Here is a 27,562-nt window from a genome sequence, read left to right on the forward strand (position 1 = left end):
TCTTTCTTCCTCCTCAATCAAACACCCCAGAAACAACCAGTTTCATTCTCTGACCACTCAAACTGAAGCAGCACCCCTGCTCACACTTCTCCCCCCTCAGAAAACCGATAATCCTACAAAAGGAGCTATCCAAAACCCACCAGCTGCTGAGTGCATCGGTCCGCACACAAGACACAGCCTTCAGTCCGGCAGTAACCTGTAAAGCTGCATGCATATTCTCAGCTCACATTTCAAAAATCTCTTTCTGTCGTGTTTAAATGTCATGGAACTTTGAAGCCTTTCATCTATGAGTAGTTTCTCCTTGCAAAAGAACAAAGCTCCTTATTCAGAATGAAGTTTTACCATTAAATACTTCTGCTTTCCAGCTGCTGTGCTGCCTGAAATAAATGTATTAAGCACAAAGGGGGAAAGTATGCTTGCTTTTCCTCCCCTCCTCTCATACTCCTGCACATTTCTAGCATTTTTTCAAGCTTCTGAAAACCACTGAATCAGAAATAACTGCAGCCATTCACAAGGAGCTGCACAAAACCAGCATCTCTCCAGACACTGGTCCCATGCTGGGACACTTTCCTCTGCCCAAGCCCTCTCGTGACACACGACGCGGGCTCTTTGCTGCAGTGCAGACTGTCAGTTTACTCAGTCTGAACTTTCAATGCAGACATGCAGCATGATGCAGTCAGCCAGATAAAGCAGCACTTACCTTAATTGAAATCTTTTCTCTGGTAAAGCTGGTGCATCAGTCAAATCAACAGTGATCAGAGGGTAATCTAAGTTTCAATCAACACCCTCCGGGTAGCTGCATGATGCTCTGCCTGGTTTTCGTTTGTGTTGAACTCTTCACTGTCTAAAGAAGAAAGAGAAAAAGATGAGCTGAAATCCTCGGAGGTTCTTAGGGAGTGAGAGAAGAAGCACCAAGGCTATGTTCTTCACATGAGATTCTCAGCAAGAGTGCTCCGGTCTGGGAGATCGCGTAACTGCCGTGATAGGCTCCTGTCATGTCCCCTGAGCTGAGAGATGATCATTGACCTGATTAGCTCTGAACACTCCCTACACACAGAGAAAGCACTGAGAGGATTGGTGGGTCGCAGGGGAATTAGGAAACACACCAAGGCCACTTGGGAATCTTCATTCTTCCAGACTAATGGATGTGCTACAGCTGAGGCTGTAATTTGTGAGGAGGTTATGCACAATGTTAACCATCTGAGGACTTAAACAAATGTGCTTTTGCATGCTGCTTCTCAAGGTGCACCAGCATACAACACAGTGTGAGCTGAGTAATTAGAAGCTGATGTAGCTGTTTCCTAATACAAGGCTAGCTCTATGAGATGTTCTGTAAGCTGAGAGATAAAGTGGCTCCAGACCCTGGGGACAATAGCAGCAAATGGTTATAGTAAGTGAAATTAGCATGATGGGTTCAGGTTAGCCCCCAGATGGCAATCAATCACCATGGAAAGAAAAAGAAGAGAACAACAATACCCATACAGGCTGGGATTATTTAAGAAGTACTTGTAGCAATTTAAATAAAACATAGAGAAAGAATGCCAATTAATTACAGAAAGGACTCTTAAAGACAGAGATAAAATCAGTAGTAAAGCACATAAATACAAGTTCTCAATGCTTGCAGTAGAAGAGAAAAACCCACAATGAATGCATTTAAAGGATATAATTTGCCTCTCACTTATACTGATAAAAATAAGAATATTAAAGATGACAGCTCAAATTTGAATGGAAAAAAAAAATAGTGTGAAAGAAAACTGAGGTGTATTTTCTACTGAGTTTTGCTTCTAAGATATTACAGAAACTACATCTTTGTATAGTAAGTTTTAAGCTGATGCGCTCGAGTCCAGCCTAAGTACGCCAACTTTTAGGGCTATCCTCATCTGCTTCCTTCTGCTTCTTTGACAACAATCACAATACTAGCCAGTTGTCTCAATTTTCTACACAGATTTATCCATGGAAATACTTGCCTGTGAATATTATTTACAAAGAGGAGTTCACAAGATAACGTATTTAGTGATGGAGGTCTGATGCACCAGTGGCAAATGGATAAAGTTGCATTCTGATATAAACTATATGAGAAGATTTGGAACCTATACAAGCAATGAAAGTTTTTTCATATCATACTCTATGAATGCTGCAACAACAATTAATTATAAACATCTACTGAAATTCTTAATCAAATTTATGTTGGGTCTGTTTTTATTCAACCTACAAGTAAATTAGTATAATTTTATTTTTGTAGGATGAATGGTCAATAAAGTGATTTGAAGTTGTTAACCAAATGACAGAGGAAACAGATTACACATTTACTTTCTGCAGGCATTCACATCAGAAACAAAATTATTACAGAGAAAACAACATAATGTGACTCAGATAATTCAGAATTAACCAGAAAAGTTTGAATTTCAAACTTATTTAGCAAGACAGTTATTTGTCAACATAAATGCTGTCACCCTAACTAAAATTCCTGAGAAACAAGCAATAAATCTAAGTGCTCCATGCTCCCCCTATAGTAAGTAGGAAGAGATTGACTTTTCTGCCCTAATGGTAGCAGCTAATGATTTTCATGATCCTCATTTGTATATGTCTCTCTCTATATTCACTGATGAAAAGCTCCTCATCTGAAAATCTGGATAAAAAGACAGCAATTTTTAATATGATTTACAGAATATCTATCACACAGAGACTACCATTTCACCTGGGACTAATAATAACAAAATAATGATTAATCAAATAAGAAGGCTTTACATGTATTAATATGGAATGTGATCACATTCTTGAGCTTGACTAAGTGGGTTTCAAGTGTCCAGACTAAGGTGATTTGCTGCTACAAGCCCTCACTGAAAAAAGGTTGCTTTCCTTATCCAGAAATTTGTACTGCAGAATGGGCAGCCAGTCATCCCGACAGTTACAATCTTATTTGGTCTGACACGGCATCCCTTATGAAACAGCTAATCCACAGACACACACTGTATTATTTATGATTTCAAATACAATCAAAGTTGTTAAATATGAAAAAGGCCTTATTAAGATCATCTAGAAAGCTTCTGTGCCTGAAAGCTTCCAATCTCAGATGTCTCACTATTTTGTTGACTTGAATCCTAACTCTAATCAGCCCTGAAATCTTCCACAATTTTCTTAAACAACCTAGTAGATCTCAGTGACCAGAATACCTATTGCTTGCTTTTCAAAACTCCTTCAGCTGTTTTATAGTATAATTCCAATCTTACAATACTGATTTCTGTCTCACCTACTATTCTGACGGTCTTTGTATGGTTCAAAATCAACATTAATCAGACATTCATAATATGCAAGTGAATTATCTAACCTGTTTCTTACCGCACGTAAAGGCTGGAAAGAGAAACTCTTGTGTCCAGAAAAGTGACTGAAGCATGAAGTGACAAAATTTGAAGAAACAACATGATTTAAGTTTGTGCAGAAATCACTGGGACTTACTGTTTTCTTGGACAATTGGGCAAAAAAAAGAGCATTTTAAATTCAGTGCTGACAAAAAGAAACAATAATTTGAATCACTTGTAAATCTTTCTGCAGTATTAACAACAGAATGGAAGTCAGTTGTCCAAGGTCCATCTCCTCATCCTAAATATGACTTAATATTTTGATTTTGGTTCCTCATAATCATCTGAATAAACAGACCAAGGTTGTTCAGAGCAGGAAGCAAAAATGATTTACGTCCTTAGAGGGGCTTATACAATTACAAAGACAATAAAAATTAGACAACTTTCTTGGCTTATAGTTCTTATACAGAGTTGCAGTACAACAAATCAGTGAACACAATAAAAATAAATTTTATATGAAATCTATAGTTAAACTTTTGAATTCAATAGAACATGCCATGCATGTCTGTGAAAAGGCTTAATAAACACGTGAGAAGATTTTAAAGTCACAGCAGCATTTAGAATGTATATGTAGCAATAGATTCCCTTTCTCCAGAACTACTATTAATAAAGAATTAGAAATATTATCTTAAGAACAAGTGAAGATATCAGGGAAAAAATAATATAATTTTGTAGTAAAATTTGTAAGAAATTTGTGGTGTCATTGCATAAACCATAGCATATTTACTGTCAAAGATTATTAGATATTTGTTTCATTGAAAGAATAACTTAGATGTTTTGGGGTATATTTTAAGAGATTAATAGGATATATTTTTTAAGTTTTATTTCTTAAATTAGTTATTTGAATAAACTGAATGCCAACAAAAACACGTGATCAGTAATCTTTTCCAGTTTAAATTTCTTTATTATTGTGTTACCCTCTTCAGTTTAGAGACAAAACTAGTGCTGCACGTTACTTTACCATGCATCACTATCAATATACTTCTATAGCGTTTCACTCTGTTACAATAGTTGTAGTCAATTAAGCTAATATTTTTGTAGGTGCTCAGGTGACCCAAATCACACATACAGTTGCCTGAGCCCAGCAGATGCTCAGGCATTAAAAGAACTAAAAGTCAGTAGTGTCTATAGAAATAGTTTCACCATGCAGATTTTTATTATTATTATTATTATTATTTTTTAAATTGAAAAGATCTTTTGATGTGAAAATATATTAAACTCAAATAAATGTATCAAGAGGGTTAATTTCTCAGTACTTTTATCCCTTTTAGTAAGTAATTATGAAAAAGTGGTATTGTCTGCTTCATTTTGCTGGAAAGATAGTAACTACAGGTGTGGGAATACTCTAGGGTAACAGCAAAAGCAGCAGAACAAAAGACTATATAAGAGTCAGAGTAAAATCACCCTTATACTTCAACTCTTTAGAGATATGTATACATATAATAAGCTACCTAAAGAGATTAAAAATGCTTTGAAGTGTACCATTTGAACTTTCACAATCAGCATATCTTCCACATTTTGGCAACCACTTTTCCTATTGTGGCTAGGGGCAGCAAGACTAGATAACTCTCAGTAGTACCTGATAATTGCCATGCATTTTAAGGCTGGAATTTTACTCTCATTCTCATTAATTTCAAAAGCAAAAACTGAGCAGATTCAATTCCAAATTCTCATCAGCGCAGCTGCACTGATTGAAGTGGAACTGCACAGCAGATTTATAAAGTAGTGAGGTCTTGTGTAAAAGCAATACATCTTGTCATCAATTAATATTATACCAGAGTGCAAAGATCACCTTTTTGCAATATCATCCACTAATCTATTTTTGATATGGCTCATTTTTTTTCCCTCAAACCTTCTGGCCACAGTGATTTATAGACAACATAGCAAGCTTGACTGCATCTAGCAAAGAGTTTGGACATTCAGCACTTTACTTCAGCACCTTGTTAAACATGCTGTTGATGTTAAAGTAAAGATGTTATCTGGGTGGAAGGAAGTAGCTGAATCTTAGCTATACTCACTACAAAACTGTTCACTTCCTCGGGCTTTTCCTTCTGGTAGCTCGAGTGGCTCAGAGGTCTCCAAAGTGCTCTTGTCCTTATTTGACCATTGCTCTCACTTTGAGTTTAGCAAGAGTAGTCAGTATTGTTCTTTTTACTTAGACCAAATTTCCAAAGATAAGAAAAGTAGTACAACATATTGCTCTAAGACATTTCCAATTATGTTATGCAATGGAAAATTTGAGCTTCATTGTACACTGTTATTAAGTGACAGTGGTAGATTGACACATTTAAATATTGGTGCTCTCTACTTCCTTGGAGGCATCGCTACAATATTGGAGATATTCAGGATGCACAAACACCTCTGGATTTAAGCAGAGGGTCACAAAATTCATAAAGAAATAAATGCAAGCTTTGGAGGCTCTTAAAACCAACAAAAGAAAAGTTCTAGAAGTGTAATGACAGTGGGAACAGCTGGTAGCACCTAAATCAATACACTTCAGTTCTGAAAGGTAGTCAAGGACACTGTTCTACATAAAAATAGGGAACCTGGGGGGAGAGAAGATAAACAGTTCTATGAATCAAACAAAGCATGGAAGAGCAATGTTTTTAAGGATTCATTCAAATTTGCTGAAAAGAAAAATAAAGATAGAAGATGGAAGTTGAAATGGGTCACCAAAAAGCGGGACCAATGAGGTAAAATTTAAAAAAAAAAAAAAAAAAAAAAAAAAGTCAGAAAACTTTAATGATAAGATGGTAAAAATAGAAATTTAGGAGCAGAAGGAAAACATAATTTACAGGATTAGCATATAGAGAAAATCTCTTGGTTGGCTGATGCAGGAAAGCAGTAATGATAAACCCTTTAAGTCCGTGCTGTGTGCCAATTTTTTTAGGTCAAACTTTGTGAGATAAGATAGCAGCAAAAGCTAAAAGAGTGCAGAGAAGAAGAAACTAGTATCTTTCTTATATGATCCAGAATTTATCCTTACCCAAATAACTCAGTTTTCTTAATGCACTGCACTACTGTAATTGCAACTCCTTTTCAGTTCTACTATCCCATGAGAAATATATAGTTCATATCAGTGGGGGATTAATATTCAAGCACCAAGGTGAAACCCGGTCAACAACAATAATAAAGAAAAAAAAGAAAATCTGCAACTTTTTGAATATGTTGCTTGACCACAGAACAGATCTGAATTATAAGAGCCATTTCATTAAGTTGTGAAATCCAAATTCTATTTAGTTTGTTAATACCTTTCTGTATGTACTGAGATCTTCAGGGCTACTAAGATGGGACAGGGGAAATTTTACAGCTGAAGTCAGTTAACCTCTGCTGGAAATTTCTGTCATCAGTACATCTATAAGTTTCTACTGAAAACAAGTTACACAATGGTCATCAAGGGCATGGTTTTGCAGCAGTGTGACATACAGTTTCAAGTCTGGGTCTCCTTTTGCTGGGGGCTATGTACCTCCTTAACACATAGCAGAGAAAACAGGAACATCCTGTAAGTTGTACCATGGGAACAGCGTGGGAGACAGAATGACTCGGAGACATTCTTCCTAAAGTACAATTCCTCCCTCACATCCTTCTTGTTCATGTGAAGGGAACAGTGATTTGTGGCACAACCTGTCGCAGCAGCAACTTACAGCTTCCCAGTAAAATCTGTCTACTCAGTCCCTTTTGCCATCTATGTGCTTTAAGCATGCAGGGATGCAGGGATGGGAGATGTTAGTGCAGAAACTGTGCAAGAATGCAATACACTGCCTGCAATCACATAAATATCTTATATCTATCCATCAGACTCTATGCCCTCATCTGTCTGAACAAGGAGAGGTTGCTTGTTCCCTTGAAGGGGACAAAATTGAACTACAATTTAGTCTTGGGATTTGCACTGGCATTTTTATGGCTGAAGCCAGTTCTGCTACTTACTCAGACTAATACTATAAATCTAACACACTTTAAGAACCACATTTTCAGAGGCACAAACCATCATATCAGCCCATTTTTATTTATTTATTTATTTATGTTTTTCCTAGGGAACCACAGAGATTCAGAATAACTAGAGAAAATCAGTTTGTAAGAGGTGAAGAAAAACACCTCTGCCTGAGATTGTCTGAATATGGTTCCTGGAAAAGCATTTTACACTGGACAGTTTATATGATCCCACTCTTCTCTTTTTCAATCTGCTCATTTCAGTCATAGTATGCAACATTTTCTTTTTTATTACTATTATTGAGAAGCATGTGTGTGTTTGTTTTTTTTCTCCAAGCAACTCTAATCTACTTGTTCTGCTGCTTTGTACCTTAATACGATCTTTTTCCACTTTCTCATTCCTTATGTGTTTCTCCCTACATGTTTCCAATACCACAAGCTTATGATGTGTTAGTTTTTTTTTTTCTTTCCCTATCTCTCTTAGCATTCTTCCTTCCTTGTTTTTATATATGTATACATACTTTTTTTTTTTTTTTTTTTCCCCTAGCAGTGTTAGAAAGAAAAAATAGAGAAAGAACAACAGCTCCTTTTTTCTTTTTTTCCAATCACATACAAAAAATTCTCACATAGATAAAGCAAAGAAGTGCTGTTAGAAATGCTTTTAGTATCACAGTCCTTCAACTGCTGCTCAGAAGGAGTTGGAAACGCTGTAAAGAAGCATTACTGGAAAGTTTTTTATTCCAGTTTTATTCCCAATTCTCTCTTATTTTTGCTCAGAAGCAAGTTTTGTCTCATATAACAAGCATCAGTTTATTGTCAGTAAAGGATAATTCCTCTTTATATAGTAAACAGGGAATAAGGCTGGGCTACAGTATATGAGTACCTGAAATATCCTTTTGATGCCACACCCTGAGAAAAATAGCCTGATGTGAACAGTTCTAAGCAAGACTAACTCTCATTTGGTGCCAGCACTCCTTGCTTCATATGTGGCAATGCTAGTTAGCACTTAGTCTGCTCTCTCCTAAAAGAGTATCCAAGCTACACCATGCCAAGCATAAGTTAAGGCAGTTCCCTTTACCTATTTTCTCAGCAGAATAGAACTTGTGCAGCCTTCCAGGAAATGCAAATATGATGTAAGTAATGTAACATTGTCCATTGGCCTAATCACAGAATCACAAGATGGCAAGATCATTATCCCAAAAGCTTTGTACTACATCCAAGTGGGCAGTAAGCAGCTTTCATGACCTAAAAAAACCTGAAATGTGTGAAGTAAATATAGGTCTTATTTTCTGGATACCGAGGAACACAAAAATTTCAATCTAGTACACTGACGCTGTTTTGCAGGCCTTAATTAACACTGCAAAATTTTTTTTTTGTATCACGCACATCACAGAATCACACATTCTTTCAAGAAACACTATGACAAAACAGAGAGAAGACTGAGTATTTCTGTTACTGTTACCTTACAGTGTGATATAAGACTATCATAGAATCCTAGAACCACAGGTCAGCTTGGATTGAAAGGGACTGTAAAGATTACCCAGTTTCAGAACTACCATGGGTAGAGTTGCCTCTCAGCAGATCAGGCTGCCTACGGCCCCATCTCAGCCTTGAATGGCTTCAGGGATGGGGCATCCACAGGTTCTCTGGGCAGCCTGTGCCAGTGCCTCACCACTCTCTGAGTAAAAGATTTCTTCTAATATCCAATCTGAATCTCTCCCCTTTTAGTTTAAAACCACTATCACTATCAGACCATATAAAAAGTTATTATCCTTTTTTACAGGTTCTCTTTCAGTACTTTCCTATCCCCTCCCATTACAGACAGTGCACAACATATTGTAAATTTGCTTATCTATACTCTGTGAGAGATCTGAATAAAATCATCACTCCCTTCTACAGGTGCATGTTAATCTTTATCAGCTTCTTTTTGATCCTATCCTACACTTCAAAAATATCAGTCACACAGGCCTAAGCGATTGCTAGGTTTCCAAAGCTTTCCCTCAGATGCTTAGCAGAGATAGAAAAATGAACAGGCAATAATACAAAACTGTCTTCTTCACTGTTTCATCCTGTAATCATTATTTCCAATGGGATCTATGAATATCAACATTTTAGAAGACACAGAATCAGACCATGATGTGAAATTGAGTTTTAGGCATTGGGATATTGAAGGGAGTAGAAAAACAGAGAAAACAATGAGAATCTTCTCTTGGGCAGCCCAAGCAAAAGCTGTTACAGCTGCAACCCTTTCAGCATGGGAAGAAGAAACAATAGTCTGACAACATATTCTTAGAATCACCTCCCACAAAAGGAATAAAGTACCACCACCTTTCCAGTACCCCATACAAAACATACTGGAAAAGAGCTTTATTGTGGGCTTGTTGTGAAAACATGTTGGATGAGAACATGCTTCCACAATGCACAATCACTCTTCATCTCTTTTTAAGACAATTTGGTTTAAGATATATGGTTTAAGATAAAAAGTAATAAGGTTTGTCTGGTTAAACTTAACAGAATTCTCTAGTCACAGAAGACATGATTTATAAAAATACATAGAAAAAAAGTCTTCAGGTTAATAACTATATCTTCTCTGGACAGGAATTATCATTACATGATCCTGATCATTTGGGGTCATTAGCTTCTCTTTCTCTTTTTTCTGAATATAGAAGAATAAAAGATGGTTTAATTAGAGCACTGGAAAATTATCTCCCTTTTGGCAGGGAAAAAGGCGAGAAGAAGGCATTATAATCACAATACAATGCTGAGACTGTAGGATATTACTTTAAAATATTTATTCTCAGTTACTTTCTCAGTCTTGTGTGCATTTGTAATAAGTAACATGTTTGAAATATATAGAATCACAGCAGAAGATGTGAAAGGCAACAGGTACAGGCTTGATCCCTTAACTTCACAGAACTACATTTTCTCTAATCATTACAATTTGTATTTTGTGATCAACGTGAAAATGTGCAGTATTAATGTCTGTTAAAAGCAACATACAAGAAATGTAAACTAAGTGTATGTCATCTTAAATTAATGCTCCATATTGATTCATGTTAATTTCTCTCTTTATGAGTGCAACCAACTAGCCTGTCTCCAGAACCACCTATACTGATTATTAATCAGAGTTTGCAGAAACCTTGTATCTTACTTTCTTTTTTTTTTTTTTTTCCTATTCATGAGGGTACTTCTGAGAATAGTAATTACACTACTTAGCCTTTATCTAGTGCTTCTCATCTTTCAAGTACTTTACAAATATTAATTCACTAATTAATCTTTCCAACAACTCTGATTACTCCCATTTTACAGATGGAGAAATGTTAGCAGGAGAGGGCAAGTGATCTGCCGGAGGACATGGAAAGTAGACAAAGGAAAGAAGGCTAAGGGGAAAGAGGCTTATAACTAGAAAGAAATTGAGGCAGATGAAACAATTACGACTATAGTTCAAAAAATAATCACACTCCACTGAAGAATTCATCATACCAGAAGAGAACATGCAGAATTAGTCCCACAGCACATTATACAGCCACTCAGTGTTCCAAAAGATCCACTAATAAAAAAAAAAAAAAAAAATGGAAACGAGAAATGAAATATACTGTACAGCTACACAATATTTCAAAAACAAAATGCTGCCGGTTCTTAGAGCCCAAAATTAAAATCAGGAAACTACAGAATTCTAATTTCTTGGTTATCTGTTCTTAAAGATAGTTGGCTGCTCAATAATAATGGTATAAATTCAGTTACCAAATCTATGCCCTCTTCATTTTGAAGCTTGGGAGTCTCACTGAAATTATCCTGTCAGTGAGACTAGACTTCACATGAATCTGTATGGAACAAAATAGATTCACCCCTTAAACCTTCCTTTTCGACTTTCCAAGCAACTTCTTTAACCCACTAAGTACTCCATGCAATTTTTTAAATTTTTTTTTTTATTTTTACAGTAAAAAAATTCCTTTTACTCCTGCACATGGCAGAAGGGTTTGAATTAGATGATCTTTAAGATATCTTCCATTTTATATTCTATGATTTTAATCTATATCTCCAAAATTATTTCAGAAAGACATTTATGTATTGTTGTATAGCACTACATTTTTATTAAGGCTGTAAGAGATACAAAATTACCTAGAATTTTCGTCAGTGACTGGGGATGTGAGAAACACAGGCTAAAGCCATGAGTGGAATATCTGAGTGACCTGAGTACAAAAACTGCACTGCAACACAGCTGATAGGACCTTGAGGATTAGTTTTGGATTAGGGTAGAATCTTAACAAGTGTACTATGCATGTCTACTCAAATTAAAATTCTCCAAATGATTTAAAAAAATTGTCAAAGGACTTTATGTTTCTTGAAGATTGAAAATAACCCCAAAAATACTAATACCTGCACAAGATGTATCAGTTGGTTTAAGTAAAAACCACATTGCACCTCTTAGAGAAGTTTTCTTCTCTGCTCCAGAAACTGTTCTGTTACAAAAATGGATAGGGTAAAATGTTTGTTTCAGTTGCGCTTTGTGATACTGTTATGATTTTTATATCTATGACATTAACAGACGTTTTTTATATAATACTGTATTGTGGTGACCAGTGATGGCAGAAGCAAAGTGATGAACATTCTTGAACATATTCATATAATCATAACTTCCTCACTATATTGATATCCCTGATTAGAATGAAAAGACATTAATAGTGCATGAAAACTTATATTTCAACCAGTACAGAAAGACATGTGCTGCAAAGTCCAGGGTTGGAGCTCCCACTCTTGCACCCTCTCTTTGCCTTCCTCAGATTACTTTCTTGTCAAAAGATGGCTTAAGAATGAAAAATATTTACATATAGAGGAGATGCACCTATTCTGTATCTTGATAAATTATTTGTCTCCCAAGTCTTAAAAAACATGGAAGCAATACATTATCTCAACAAAAATACATATATATTATAAAAGCATTTCTATTTTGTATCTTCATGCTTTTGGTGTCTGTAGGTAGCAACAATATCTGTTAGCCTTTTCTCCTTGCGACAAGTCAACTCAAATTCACTCAGTCTTCCCTCCTACCTTATATGCTCCCACTCTCTTATTATCTTGGTGGCCCTTCACTGGACTACCAACCTGTATGTCCATGTTTGCCTTCTACTGGGAGACTAGAACTATATGCAGAGTTCCTGATGTTTTCTTATCAGTTCCAGACAGAGGCAATGATCAGTTCCCTTGACATGTTGGCAGCACTATTTCTGATTCAGTCCAGGAATCCAGGATTACGCTTGCCCTAAAGACATATTGCTGGACATGGTTCCATTTTTCTTCTACCAGAGTCCTAGCTCCTTTTCTTCAAAACACATTTCCGATCTGTCAGCACCCAGTACACTGTGCTGCAAAGGTTATTGCTCTCCAAATACAGGACCTTGCACTAGACTTAGACATGTTCCAGCTCAGTTCTTTTGGCCTCACAACAATAAAAGAAACATAATGCCTCATGCTCCAGGCTGAGTCGCTGTAGGCATGTGGATGATGGGAAACTTCCACCCCAGAGGATTTTAATGTCTAAAAGAAAGATACAGATTTATAGTAACATAAATATATTCAGAAGCTTCTGAACAAGGAATGAACTTGGAAGTACTCATTACAGAAACTTAATTACTGCTATAGGAACTAAGCTTTTCAAATAGTAGTTACTGTGTATTTATTTTACCTGAGAACTAGACAGTGCAGTGTATTTCAGTGCTGTAAGTTACACTGTAAGATAAGAGCCGTTATCAAAGTATGGCACATGGTTCTTAAATATTGGAACCTAGAAAACTAGCTTTGCATACCAGCTTATCTTTAATTAATATTCATTAATATTATGTGAATATTGCTAATGCCAATATTTTCAATTATTTGAGGTTATTCTAGGGTAGGCAGAAAAGTGTCAGCTTTATTTTTCTAGTTGTATTTATGTTACCATTGGCTTTAGCTTTGTATTCTTTAACAAGGAAAGAGTAAGTAATTATTTTGGATGTTGTCTTTTATTGCTTAATTAAAAGCTATACAAAATGGAATAAAGTAAACTCTCTCTATCACACTGACATTTGCACAGCAGCACATTTGCAATCAACTGAAAGCATATTTGTCCAATGTCATTAATGATATAAAAGATACAAATTATTTATTTATGAGGAATATTAATAATGAAATATTAATTTGTTGAAGAAAACACAGTATTAATAATAAATAGTAATGATCTCCATGGCCATGATACCAGGATGACATTTCTCTAATTTGGTTTAGAAAGTAATTAGATACAGACTTATAATCAGAACAAATAATACTACTGCCTTGTAAACAGTGGTAAAATACTCATTTCAGAACAACTTCTAAATAAGAAAATTAAAAAGTGTTGTAATAATGGATTAATTTACTATGCAGTATCACTGAACTGATATGAACTCTATAAAATGCCATCTTTTCAGAGAGAAAATTATGTTTTGAGATAAAAAAAAAAAGAAGACTAGACATAAAAAACAAAACCTGAAAACAAAAATAAAAGTGTCTGTACTTCTTATCATTTATTTTTTAATTAAGAAAACCATGTGTGAGATTAAAGACAGTCTACATGGATCACTGTAAGAGCCTTCTTCAATACAGAGAAACCAAGAAAAACAACATAATGGCTGGGACGGGAGAAAAAAAATCCTTCATGTGCATATAAATATGTATCTAACACAAAAGATTCATCAGCAAAGTCAGCAGGAATTGACAGTGTCTAAAATAATGTGCTATTTTTCTTCTACAGGTTTTTTCCAACTTCTCCAAATAATAAGAACAATGTAAGTGGCCCTTATAAATAGCTATACTGTTTTTCAAATGTTTGAGGATTTCCTATTATTAATGTCTAGATTTACCTGAATTTTTCATTCTCTATACCCAAAGTTCTCAGATATTAAAATATCTTCTTTTTTTATGTGCACAAAAAAATCTCTCATTTTTTTCTAAACTGTTTTTTGAAGTATACAGGGAATCTAAAATGCCTCATTCTATACCACTAATGTTCAGAATGAGGCATATTTCCAGACATTTGGTTTTATATATATTAGTAATGTTTCAGAACAGTCCCATACCACAAAGCTCAAGAGTGTTACATTGGCAAAACATCGGATGCAAATATCCATGTTATAGAACTTGTGAATGGTCTCATCTTTGACAGCAAGCGAACTGGGAACAATTACATCTCACATATCATGTATGTAAGATAGTCTAATTTAGGTCAAATACAAAAGGGCACAATGGATTAACTGCAAGTTAGCCATGCAAACAAATTCTTTACAATATCACACTCAGCAATCAACAAGTTTGAGACCAAAATAAACAATGAAGAACTCATCCTTTATGTCCCAACCATGAAAAAATTAAAAAGAGAGTACACACTATTATTTGTTTCACAACAGTCTCAAAGAAGGCTGATCCAGTGAAGAATCCAGGGGAGATCATTTAATTTGTGGACTAACAAATGGAAGGCCAGACCTTGCATACATTTCTTAAAGAGAATATCTTTATTTGTGCAGATGAGAGAAAAAAATAAAAATCAATGAAGCTACTAAATCCCATCTTAATATTTCCAAAATTGATCTCTGAAGTCATAATCACGTTCATATCCACAGCTTATTGAAATTACTTATGAATAAAAAGTTCTGAGTATGTGAGAAATACACTGATTTTATGTATGTACCTGTGTATATGGAATTAAAGTGTGAAACATTAGTAAGTCATTGATTAAACATTGCATTTTTGTGATATACATGCATACATGCAGAAGGAATTATTCACAAGAAAAAAAGAGTATCCAATATGCTGAAGAAATCAAAGCATTCAGAAGTTTTCAGAAGGTCAGCCTTGGTTCAAATTTATAGATTTTCACAACTTAAAAGTCCTCTAGTAAAGAATGTTGCAACACTCCTGCAATATTAAAACTGAATAAGGCTCTCATGCATTTTTATTTCTTTGAGTTTGCACCACCACCAATTACGGTTAATTAAGTCAAGCCATCTAGGCTACCAATTACACCATTATTAAACAAGAATATCTGGAGGGTTTTGTCCTCCTGAGCAGAGAAGCCTTTCAGAAAATCAGATTTATTGTTCCTGGCTGATGCGTAGCTCTTCCTCTTTCAAATACAAATAAAATAAAATAAAATAAAATAAAATAAAATAAAATAAAATAAAATAAAATAAAATAAAATAAAATAAAATAAAATAAAATAAAAGTAATAAAAAAGAGTAAATTTTATGCTAAAATTTTAAGCAATTATCAGGTGAGCAAAATTCCACCATTGCTCACCACTGCATACAAGCTTCCTTTAGCATTAACATATAGAAAACAGGCCAACAAAAAACCAGAGCACACACCTTGTTCTCTGAAGAGATATATTCAGGTCAATTGTTTTGTCTCTTTATCTGTCAGGCTTTTACAGCATTTTCTAGCTTACCATGAAAACATATCTGCAATCTTTTGAGCTAACTTTATGTCATGTCACTTTACTATAGTAATGATTAGGTAGTATACCTGCAGTCCAGATGGACTTCAGCTGAACTAAACAGTACCTGGTAAATTTAGAAGTGTAAATCATAAGTATAATGCTTTAAGATCTTAAACATATCTTGTTAAACTGCTAACATAATGAAAACATGCCATTCATTTACACAGACATCAGTCTTCAACTGATTGAAATTTCAGCATTAGGTTTTCTAATTTAATGCTATTTTTGAATATTCATGGTCAAATGTTTACATAAATAGTCTCCTACTACTATTTACTCTTAAAAAAAAAAATTAAAAAAAAATGTTTTTTATCTAAGCAGACATAAGCAGATTTTTAAATTCAGCATTAACTTTTAATGCTGAGAGAAGAAATAGAACATGAGGAACAAACCTATGTGTATTCACTGTTATTTATGATGTATGATGTTTTACTTCTGATTTAAATCTTTTCACACGTATGTTTTCTCTACAGGATGCTCTTTGTATACAAGATATTAACCAATCTGATTTTACTGTTTTTACCATTAACTTGCCATGAAGCCCCACTATATCTAAGGAAAACTGAAAGGTAGGACTGATGTTTTTGGGAACTGAACAAAAAAAGCTCAGGTAAGTTGCTCTGTTTCTTAACAAAAACAGGTTTCTTCTACAATTCCACTAGAGGATAAAACTGTTCATTTCATAAGTGGCAGAAGGGAGAGAAAAGCTGGAAGAGATAGCTATAGTAATTTCACTGCAAAAGGGTCACATGAGACACATGTAGATAGATGTGTGATAGCTGTTTCTGTAGACAATATGGGAATTCCGTAAATGTTTGATCCTCATTTTGGTATATACACAACTATCACCATTTTTTTCATATGGCAATGAGCAATGCAATAAGCAGTTTCCTTCCACTATCAAGGTGGTTGCATATTCCACTTTCATGGAAACAGTAGGTGAGTGTTGTCAGATACATGTTCTCTTACTGACAAAACAAAGAAATCTGACCTTTCTACTGAATACTGTATCTTCTCCTGCTGAAAACTGTAAGATATACTCTCTATCACAATAACAGACATCCCTTGGGAAAGAATAGAAACCTAACAAAAAGCAGATACTTCCAACTAACTACATCACCCTTCTATCTGGGACTTGAAAATTTTCCAAATAATAATACTACTTTAAAATTGAAAGGTATCTTTGCTATGCTAAACAGAAACAAGATGATTTTAGGGTTTTTTGTTTGTTTGTTTGTTTGTTTTTTTTTTTGTTGTTGTTGGTTTTTTGTTTGTTTGTTTGTTTTTAAAGAAAAAAAAGAAAAGGTAAAGTAGCTGGTTAGTCCATTCTTAATTAGGCTTAATATAAATTCAAAACAGTTTTTAGCTATGCGGGAGATGGAGAGGTCAGCTCAGCCTTGTCTTTTACTGACTCGCTGATAATGAGGCTCTGGAAAGGAGATAGAAGGTCTGTACAAACAGGGATGTCTTGCACCTAGGCGTAAGATAAACTCTGCTGATTATGAAGACTTGTTATGGAATTTGCTTGCTTTCTAGCCAGTGGATTGTTAGTGGAAATGTACTGAATGCACATCTTAGAATATGAAAAGGCTTGCTTAGAAGGATGAGAGTGAGTGATACACCGTTACGATCATGTTCATCACAGAAGTAAATAAATCTTCCTGGCACAAGAACCGTGCATTGTGTTGCTAACTCGCGTCGTAGCTAGATTTCTGTTATGATTTTACTGATTCACATCTTCACTTTCTTGAAATAATTGAAGCAATTTTGAATACAAAGACATAGATGGCTAAAATCCCATTTATTTAAAAAAGGTCAGAATTTCAGCTTTTGATGTTTATGTTATTTCACCTTTGTTCATAAGCACTAGGCACAGGGCAAACAAAGTCAGGGGAATAAAGCATAGATGGAGTTGGCATTAACACTGTTTGCTGCTGTTTACCCCAACAATACAGTATGGTTATGTGAAAATAAAAACGTTATAATGAGAACAGACTATGGAATAACATGAATTCATTCTCATAATGGTAACTGTAATGATAATAGGACATTGTGCAAGCACAACCCATCTCATTGCAAAGCAATTTAATAGTAAGTCCATTCCTAGTTGCAATTTGCTTTTCTTCTTACTGTACTAAGTAAACTCATACATTATGTAAATTAATAAAGAAGACAACATACCTCATCCTGATCAATTCTGATCTCCCTGTCTGTCACTGTGTAATTTCTGAACTAATAGATAAGTAATAAAACCTCTGTAAAACCCATCTCAGTTCTGATATTCCATTTCCAGTTCCTGATTTTTTTTAATTTTTTTTTATTTTTATTTTTTTGAGATGTGAAGGATATGAAAATCAATAGGAGCAGTCAGCATAGACTCAACAATAAGAAGTATCTTTGACCAACTTGATAAATGCCTACAATTGAATGATTGGCTTGGCAGATAAGAGATGTGTAGTGGATTTTGTCTGCCTTGACTTCATGCATCCCATAAGATCCTCAGAAACTGATCCAGTATAACTGGATGAATTAAGTGAATTGAACATACTTGAACAGTTGGACCCACAGAATGGTGATAGGCGACACAGACTGAAGTTAATTTTTTTAATATTTGTTTTTGTTGTTGTTGGTTTTTTTTTTTTTTTTTTTTTTTTTTTTTTTTTTTTTTTGTATCTATAAAACAGGGATATCTTACAGGGTTGAAATAACGCCAGGTTAAAGTACCAGGCTCTAGATGAAGATTAAGCTAAATTTGAAGATCCTTTCAGCTGCAGCCTAGGAACAGAATGCAAATTACATCAGTCAGTACTCTGGCTTTCTGTAGCAGCAAGAAATGACAACATGACATTTTTAGTAACACTGCAAAAGTGGCAAACGTAAAGTATTCAAATAAAGGGAGGTTTTAAGTCTTCAGGCAGCAGCATAAATAAAACAGGGACAAGATGCTGTTTGATCACATTCAATGAACTCCAAAACCATTATTTCTCAAAGCAAATAGGATGTCTGTGTCAGTCTCCTGCAGTTTTACTGTGGTGGGTTCTTTTTTGTTGGTGTTTTTTGATGTTTTAAAAAAATTGTTGGACTGTAACTGAAACCCAAATAATATATGTTCACTGTATAAAATCTATCCATATATAACACAAAGATATTTGATTTGGTTCAGTCTTGATTAGCTCCAGTACTCAATTCCTGAAATAATCATTCTTGCTTCCCCCCCCCCCAACCCCCTCTTTGTTATGAGTAATTCAATGGGCAGCAAAAGAGAGGATCTAGCCAAGCTGAGTAATACTTCAGTAGCTCTGTAGTTATGTCACTGTCAGTAACACAGCCAGCAATTTCAGAGCTAGTTTTGGGTTTTTATTGGTCAAGAGGTGCACTCATAAATTTTAGCAGAAAATGTACTACTACTCGTGTCTTCATATGCAAAATATATTACCATATATGTATCTCTTCTTTGTAGCCTTAGGAGCAAGCAGAAACTTTCCCTTATTAGGCATAATTTTAATTGTCTTATATTTTATCTTTACTGGATTCAGCTGACTCAGTGCTGCTCCTAGAATTAACATTTCAGTTGTTTTTAACCTGGCATCTTCAAATTAATTCTACAGGTTAGCACTCTATCATGTTAAAGCTTAAGCTGGGGATGATGATCCACACAGGGAAGTCTTCTGATACTCCCTTCCTATCTCTGCATAAAGTAGAAAGCTATAATTTAAAAAAAAAGTATAGTAAGCAATTGAAACTAATTTGAGTGTTTCTGCAGCCCAAAGGATATACCTGTATGATTAAGCTAAACAGTTTTCAAGTGGGCGCTGCAATCTACCAATCATACTACAGAAATCTATCAGAATAGTTTCTGGCATGTTTGTAGACTTGGAGTCTTCTTGCAAGCATTCAAATGCATGGCTTAGATATTACCAAAAGGCAAAGGAATTTGCAGGAGACAATCTTGCTTTTGAACCTAACAAAGTTAATTATATTAACATGAGCTGCTCTCTGATTTTTAGCCTCAGTGCCAGAAAACGGTCCTGGTGAGTGTGTTTCATATCTTGATACGGATAAAGCCAAAGTGACAAGGATCTGTATGAAAGACTTCTAGTGACCTCCTATCAAGGTATCACCCATGTTATATCAACTTCTGAGAACATATAGAAATACATATTTTTTTTCCCACACAGCTGCCAGGCATATACCTAAAGGCCATGTATCACTAATGAAGACAGATAAACATGATCAAAAGGAATTCTTAGCAATTCTGAATAAGTGAACAATCATAACTAGTCACTGATGGTGTGACATCATGATTGAAAAACTAATCTTCGTGGTAAATAGCAGATTTGCATACTGTTTAATAAGAAATCCAACAAACAACAGAAGCCTGACATTTACAACACAAAGAAGTGAATGGTTTCTAAACTTCAGATCATGAATCCTTCATGCTTTCTCAGATGGATGAAAAGCTTTTTGTATTGTTCAAGATACTTTTTGTATTAACCATCTCCACCTCTGACTGCTCTTTCTGGAAGTAGATTATCTCAAAATACAATGGTTTGGAGGCATTTGTCCTCCCATAGAGACACAGAGATTAAGCATTCAGTCTTAAATTCACTTCCCAGAATAAATCATCTCCTCAGTGGGAACATGAGGTTTGATTTTTTTTTTCCTCTTTTTTTTTTTTCTTTCTTTTTTTTTTCCCCCTGCACATTATATATATATATATATAAATTTATAATCTATTTTATAAATGACAAAACCTGTTTCTGTTAGCCATTTATGAGAAGGAAAAAAAAATAAAATAAAAAGAACAATTATCTCTTTGATCATTATTGTGAGCATTGTTTTGATTTGGGCTCAAACCCTAAATACTTCAGTTTGATTCTCTTCATTAGTTCGGTTAAACTTTTTTGGCACTATATTTTTTTACTATAGGAAACAAAGTTTGGCAGTGTAATGCCCTTACCTTTTTAAAGCATAATCAAGATCAAATGCCCATGAGCACACACACAGACCAAAGTGATTTAAATAATGTTGCTTAAATGAACTACTTAGAGTGAAATATTTCATTTAGCTTTTTTTCTTTTTATAAAAGCTCATGTCAAAGTGGAAAGCAATCTATATGTTGAAAATCTTTATTGAAAAAATGATGCTAATAGAAAATTTGGTTTGCATAAAGTGAAAATTACTTGAATTCCTAATAGTAATGTTAAATTATGGAATATATTTATTGTGAATTAGATTTCTAGATGGATATACTGGAAATTCAGAACTCCTACTGGCCTGTCAGATATCTCAAGTGACATATTTTTTTCAGTTTGACTCGGTATCTTTGCTACAATGAAATATTTACCATAATTACGTATAATTTCAGATGTAAAATAAATGCACTACTATTGAGGTGTTATTATCTACTTAGGTATATGTGGCACATATATCTTGGTTTCTATGATGGAAATCATTAATTTTTAAATCTTATTGAATAATAGATTGCTTCTACTGAGAACATTAAAAATATGCATTTGCTTCAAACAGTTTTGCTTAACATTTGACAAAATTCTTTCAACTAAATCAAAAGTTTGCTTTAAAAAAAAATAAGAAAAGAAAGAAGAAGAAGAAAAACAGAAGAAGAAAAAAAATAAAATAAAATAAAATAAAATAAAATAAAATAAATAAAAATAAAAAATAAAAAAATAAAAAAAGAAGAAGTAATACCAGTATGAGCGAACAACTATCACCCTTTGGACTCCATGTTCACAGTATGACCCTCCCTATCAGTCTACAAGTAGCATCCCTAACTGCAATCTGTTTCTTTGGAGTCAGGCTGTGCTTTGAACATCTGACTCCCTTTTCAGGTTCACTGCCTACTAAAATAGTCTATTTTCTCTGGGAAATACTATCAACAGCTTGTTGATTATTTTCAGGAAATTCATGAGGGCGTTACTCTAACAGTTTACAGAAAAAAAGCAACATAACTCCTTGTGTGCTCTTTGGGATACATCTATGGAGTAGTAGTTTCACAACAACAGTCTTATTTCAAATCACAACATCCCCATATCACCAGGCAAATACAATTTCATAACAATTCCTGAAATCCTTTCTTTGATATTATACCCCTCTCAACTGATAAATTAGACCTACATGATGCAGAAAAAAATAAAAAATTCTTATGGAAAAATAAATAATGGAATAATTAGATAAAATAACATTTTTATTCTGCTTTATGCAAGCTAAGTCTCAGAGGCCAATGCCACAATTTTTCCTGTAATATAATATTCAATTGTAGAAATCTACAGAATCTATTACTACACAGAACATTAAATGATACAGTTAAAGAAATTATACATAAATATATTAAAAACCAAACAAACTAATAAGCCAAACAAACAACAACAACAACAAAAAACCTTAGTGGTGCATTTCTTGAATTAATTTACTTCAAATGGAGTAGCTACAGGAAAAGACTGAAATGAAGAAGAGTATTTCCAGTCTACGCAAAGCAGAGCACCAGTCATAAAAAGGCTGATAACTAAAAATTGTTCCAGAAGCCTTGTTAATTGTTCTGGATGCAACAAACTATACAGCGTTCCTGAAATTAAACACTTCTTGATAAAAAAAATCTTAATAAAAGTCCAGATATATTAAGACCTTGAAAGTAATCTTTACAAAAATATACCAAGAAACATCATAAAAAGGAAGAAAGTAATGATTTGGGGGTTACCAACTGAAGCCATTATGTGACTTCACTTCAAGGGCAGAGTTATGGTCTGGACTGTAGTGCTTCCAAAATTAGAAAAATTAAGAAAACATAAACAGCGAATCTTTAAAAAAGTCCATGGATACCTACACTCCCCCTTTGGGATTTAAATACAGGTCCAAACATCACACTGAAAACAAATTTATAACATAAATAAAAAGAAGAAGATTACTGCATTTTACCCCAAAACTTAGTCAGTCTGAATTATGAAATCACTTTTATTATGAAAATTAAGAGATAATGTTAACCTTGTTGAAATAGTATTTTATTTTTATTGCTATTTTAAACTCAAAGATTTGTCAATTCAAAATTGTTCATTCAAAATCTTACCCATCATCCCCTTGAAATGCATTACAACAACATTAATATGGAGAAATGAAAGCATCAGCACTATGGTCAAGTAGATTCTAAAGAATGTAAAATTGCCTTTTATAGTTCAGAGCATCTTAATAAGGATTCAATAGAAAAGACATATTAGGTTAACAGAGCTATGGAGAATCAGAGGATAAAAGCAAACCCCTATATAAATAAAGCAGATCCTTTTGCTTTCATAGGCCCATAAGTATTTGCACAGTCAGGAGGATAAAGTACACGGTCGCTGCACTCAAACACTGATGAGAAGATAGTCTAAGGTAAGATAGTCTAAGGTCTGAGTACTAAGGGTACCAGTCCTTGAAAAATCTCAGTTTTAGATAATAAGCTAACAGTGTGCAGCCCCCAGAAAAAGGATTCAGTCTTGCATATTTGTTATGAAGAAGAAAAAAAAAAAAAATAAAATCATCAAATTAAAATTACTTCAAAACTCAAAACAGATAAATAGGTAGGTAAATATGCAATCTAAATCTGAATAATGAACTGAGATATTTAAGGACAATTCTTGTCATGAACATAAGGTAATCAGCTGTAATCAGCTGTGGTGGTTTTTGTTGTTGTTGTTTGTTTGTTTTGTTTTGTTTTTTCAGATTCACTTCTGATAACAGAAGAAATTCATTCATACATTCTGTGCAAATGTTTGTTTCCCTTCATGGTCTTTCAGCATATTCACTGACTCTTATCTTTTTTTTATCTTTTAAAAACATCTGCCCATGGGAGAGTTCATTGTTCTGAAAGATGCTAACAAGTCTAGCTGTGGAATACAGAGTGGAATATCTAACAAAATAGAAGTAATTATTAAAAAATAATAATAATAAAAAGAAGCAATTGAATATGTTATTGTGTATAACCAGATACATAGAACATATGAAAATACAACTGTATTCAATGCAGATCCATCTATGATAAGAAAATAGCAAATTTGAGATTTGTAAAAATAATAAAAGATGCAAAAATCTCCTAAGTCACACTCTTACTTTCTCCCAACTCATCAACTATGTCAAACTAAAATTGAGTCCCAACTAAGAGAATATTCTAAAGCCAAAGATCACGCTGACGATACAAGATGCATGCCAATCCTCACTGTGAATATAGGCTAAGTAAAACTACATTAACTCTCCATAAAATTCATCATCAACAATATGTATTTTATAGTTAATCTGTGTCTGCTCATTCAGTCTGTGCATTTCTCTAGGTCATGTAAAAACAATTAAGTGGCAGATACAAAGAAGGATTATTGCATCTCACGTATTGTCTTGCAATTCTATTCTACTTCCTCACCTTATTAACCAACTTTGATACCTAAGCATATAACTTCAGGTAGACAATAAGTTTTGAAAATCTCAGTGACAGAGTGAATCTGACTGTAAGAGAGAATAATCTAGCTTTTGTAGGCAATACAGTGAGTATTTAGTATTTAAAGGAAGTTTAATTACAACAGTAAAATCTCTTTGAACAGAGTGATAGGTTCAAACCGTTTATTTGCTAGGTTTCAAAATCCAATCCAGTCCTGGAAATAAATAAATAAATAAATAAATAAATAAATAACAAAAAAAATTTGTTTTTTCCTCTGTGCAGAAGCAAGGATGGAAAGGAAGCATTTCATTCTAGCTCAAACATATGCAGCACTTCAACCAGGAATGCTTGGAAAATAGCATCTAGGAGAGGGGTAAATTAATTGAAATCTTTCATTTTACAGACACACTGAATTTCTGCAAGTAATTGAGAGCCCAAAGTTTTTGATTCTCTAGGTACAGCCTGTTTACCCAGCTCAGCCAGGAGAACTGTGGAGAAGACAGCTATGGTGGGGTCAGGAGGAACATCTGGTTTTCCCCATTCTTGTTCCTTTACAACTGTATTTCAATTTCTGCCCCTATCCTCAGTTCACAAACAACCCTGTCAAAAAAGGGCAAGAAGCTGAGCTCAGTCAGGTTGTAAGAGAAAAGTGGAAATGGAAACTTTAGATCTTCTCAGACTAAAACTATATTTCAGTAACCCTGAACTTTTTATTTGAGTCCCACCTCTTCTCAGCCTACCTCTCAGACTGCCAGCAGTTGATCAAGAGTGTCAGAATCTGGTGTTAGTTTACAAATGAGCCAATACACAAGTATTCAAATTCTGAAGTTTTTTTGGTATTAGCTGTACTGGTTTTGGTTGGGATAGAGATCATATGATGCCATATTTAGGATCTGTGACCAAAAGAATACTGATAACAAACTAAAGTTTTAGTGACGGTAGAACAGTGCTTATGTAGAGTCAAGATACTTTCTGCCCCTCAAACTGCTCCTCAAATGAGCAGGCTGAGGGAGCAGAAGAGGATGGTAAGGGAGGCAGCCAAAGCAGATGACTCCAGTTGACTGAAGGGATGTCCTGTACTACTGGCCTTGTTCTCACCAATAAGAGTTCTAGGAAAGAAGTAGAGGTATACATGAGAGGTATACATTCAGAGTGGTGGTATTCGTCTTCCCAAGTAACTGCTACAGTGACGAGACCTGCTTTATTTTGGAAATGGATGAACAACATGCCTGGCAATAGGAAGAAGCAAGTGAACTTTGTTTGTCTTTGCTTCTGCACACCATTTATACCTAGTAAACTGTTTTTATCTCATTCTGCAAGTCTACTGACTTGCATTTCCAGTTCTCTCCACCGCCCCAGAAGGAAGAAGTGAGCAAGTGGCTTGGCTCTCAACTGGGGTTAAACCACAATGACATCTCAGATTTAATTAATGAATTCCAAATATTTTGACAGGCTATGTAAGAGTGGTCCAAATGTCCTCAATCAATATAATCAAAACTACCTCAAATGTAACACAGAAGTGATCATTTCACACATACAGAAAACTGATTCAACAAGATTAATGAAAGAAAAGGAGCTGAAAACCTACCTTTGTATTGAAAACTTTTACTTTAAGTGGAGCTGGAAGCTCATCAAAGAGCTTTAAAGCAGAAAAATCTATCCACAGCAAATAGGAATAAAAAAATTCAATAGACAATTTAAAGCTTTTGTCAAACCCAAGTTTAAAAAGCAAACAAAAACGTGCTTAGGCTTTTTTGTTTGTTTGTTTTAGAGATAGAAACTAACCTAATCTAACTCAGGTGTACATAAAAATAGCACCTCTTCGTTTTGAGAACAAATAGACCTGTTTAAATCAGACCAGTTTAAACCAGTTTACAAAACAAAACAAAACAAAACAAAACAAAAACCAGCAATTGCCTTTGTTAAACTTCATGTGGTTGGTCTCTGCCCAGCCCATCAAGATCTCATCAAGATCTTTCCGCAAGGCTTCTCTACTCTAGATGGTCAATAAAATAGGACATGCAACACTATTGCTTCAGTTTACTTTTTACAGAAAGTAATATTGCTATTAATTACAGTAATCTGTTGTCATGCTTTATACAGCCCTTGTGTATGGCATAGAATACAACATTTGCAAGAGCAACCAGGTGGACTAAATCAAATGCTGCTGATCCTGGTTAAGTGGTATCAACTCTGTTGGTATATCTGTTTCGGTTTTGTTCTTTTACCAGACTATTCTCCATATTGCTTCATGTTCTGACTGAAGGAACAAGGATTGTTTAGTCTCAAGAAGAAGAGGCTGCAGGGAGACCTCAGTACTCTCTATAGCTACCTGAAAGGAGGTAACAGCAGGTATGATTTTAGTCTCTTTTTACAGGTGACAAGTGATATGAACTGAGTAAACAGTCCCGAGTTGCACTAGGGAAGGTTTAGATTGTATGCTAGAAAGAATTTTGCCACAGAGAGGGCAGTTAGACATTTCAAGGGGCTGCGAGGTGGTGAAGCTGCCATTCCTGGAAGTATTTTAAAGATGTGTGACTGTGGCACTTAGGAATGTGGCTTAGTGACTGGACATAGGAGGTCAGGTTGATGGCTGGACTTGATTATCTCAAATCTTTTTTCCTAGACGATTCTGTGATTCTATAGGTACAAAATTAAAACTAAACCCTGATGCACATTTTGTGTTAAGAGCAATATGAACACATGCAAATACTTCAGATTTTAGCTAGCAAAGTAAATGGAGTTTATTCAATACTATTATTAAAAAATAATTACAGTCCATTTCCTGAATAGAACTGCCCTTCAGAATTCTAAGAGAGTTTCAAGGCCTTTTTTTTTTTTTTTTTCTTTTGATTAATCAATAACGATATAGCTCTGAGATAATGCATCTTTGAGATATCTGCACATTGCTTCTGGCTTAAATGGAAAAATATAACTTTTTATGAGATACCAATTGAAACAGCAGATTTACATTAATATAGTTATATATACGCTAATATAGTTAGTATACTTTTACTTGCAAATGCCTAATGTGTTTCAAGATTAAATAAAATTCACTGTTTTGCAATTTTATACATGCTGCTGACTATAATATACTCCTCTCTGCACCTTTTTAAATACGAACATAGCCTGAGGAACTAATTGTCCTCTAAGCCTTTCAAATAAGGCTGTTCCTGCTCCCAACTTGCTTTTGAAGGGATTATTTTTTTTATTATTTTATTTTATTTTATTTTATTTTATTTTATTTTATTTTATTTTATTTTATTTTATTTTATTTTATTTTTTCCCCCAGCACATTGATGTGTATTGGTTAGATAGCAGAATGGCAGAAAAAAAACAAGTTGA

At 34.4% G+C, this 27,562-nt stretch overlaps 1 protein-coding gene across 1 annotated transcript in view; it reads right to left on the bottom strand.

The window, feature by feature from the left end:
- Positions 1 to 27,562, bottom strand: part of CDH12 (cadherin 12) — a 497,894-nt gene that overhangs the window by 203,226 nt on the left and 267,106 nt on the right. Inside the window, exon 3 of the mRNA XM_015854453.2 lies at positions 701 to 844. The gene's annotated coding sequence lies outside the window, so the exon portion shown is untranslated. The remainder of the gene's footprint in view (positions 1 to 700; positions 845 to 27,562) is intronic.

This window comes from Coturnix japonica, chromosome 2 (genome assembly GCF_001577835.2).
Source record: "Coturnix japonica isolate 7356 chromosome 2, Coturnix japonica 2.1, whole genome shotgun sequence".
Lineage (NCBI taxonomy): Eukaryota > Metazoa > Chordata > Aves > Galliformes > Phasianidae > Coturnix > Coturnix japonica.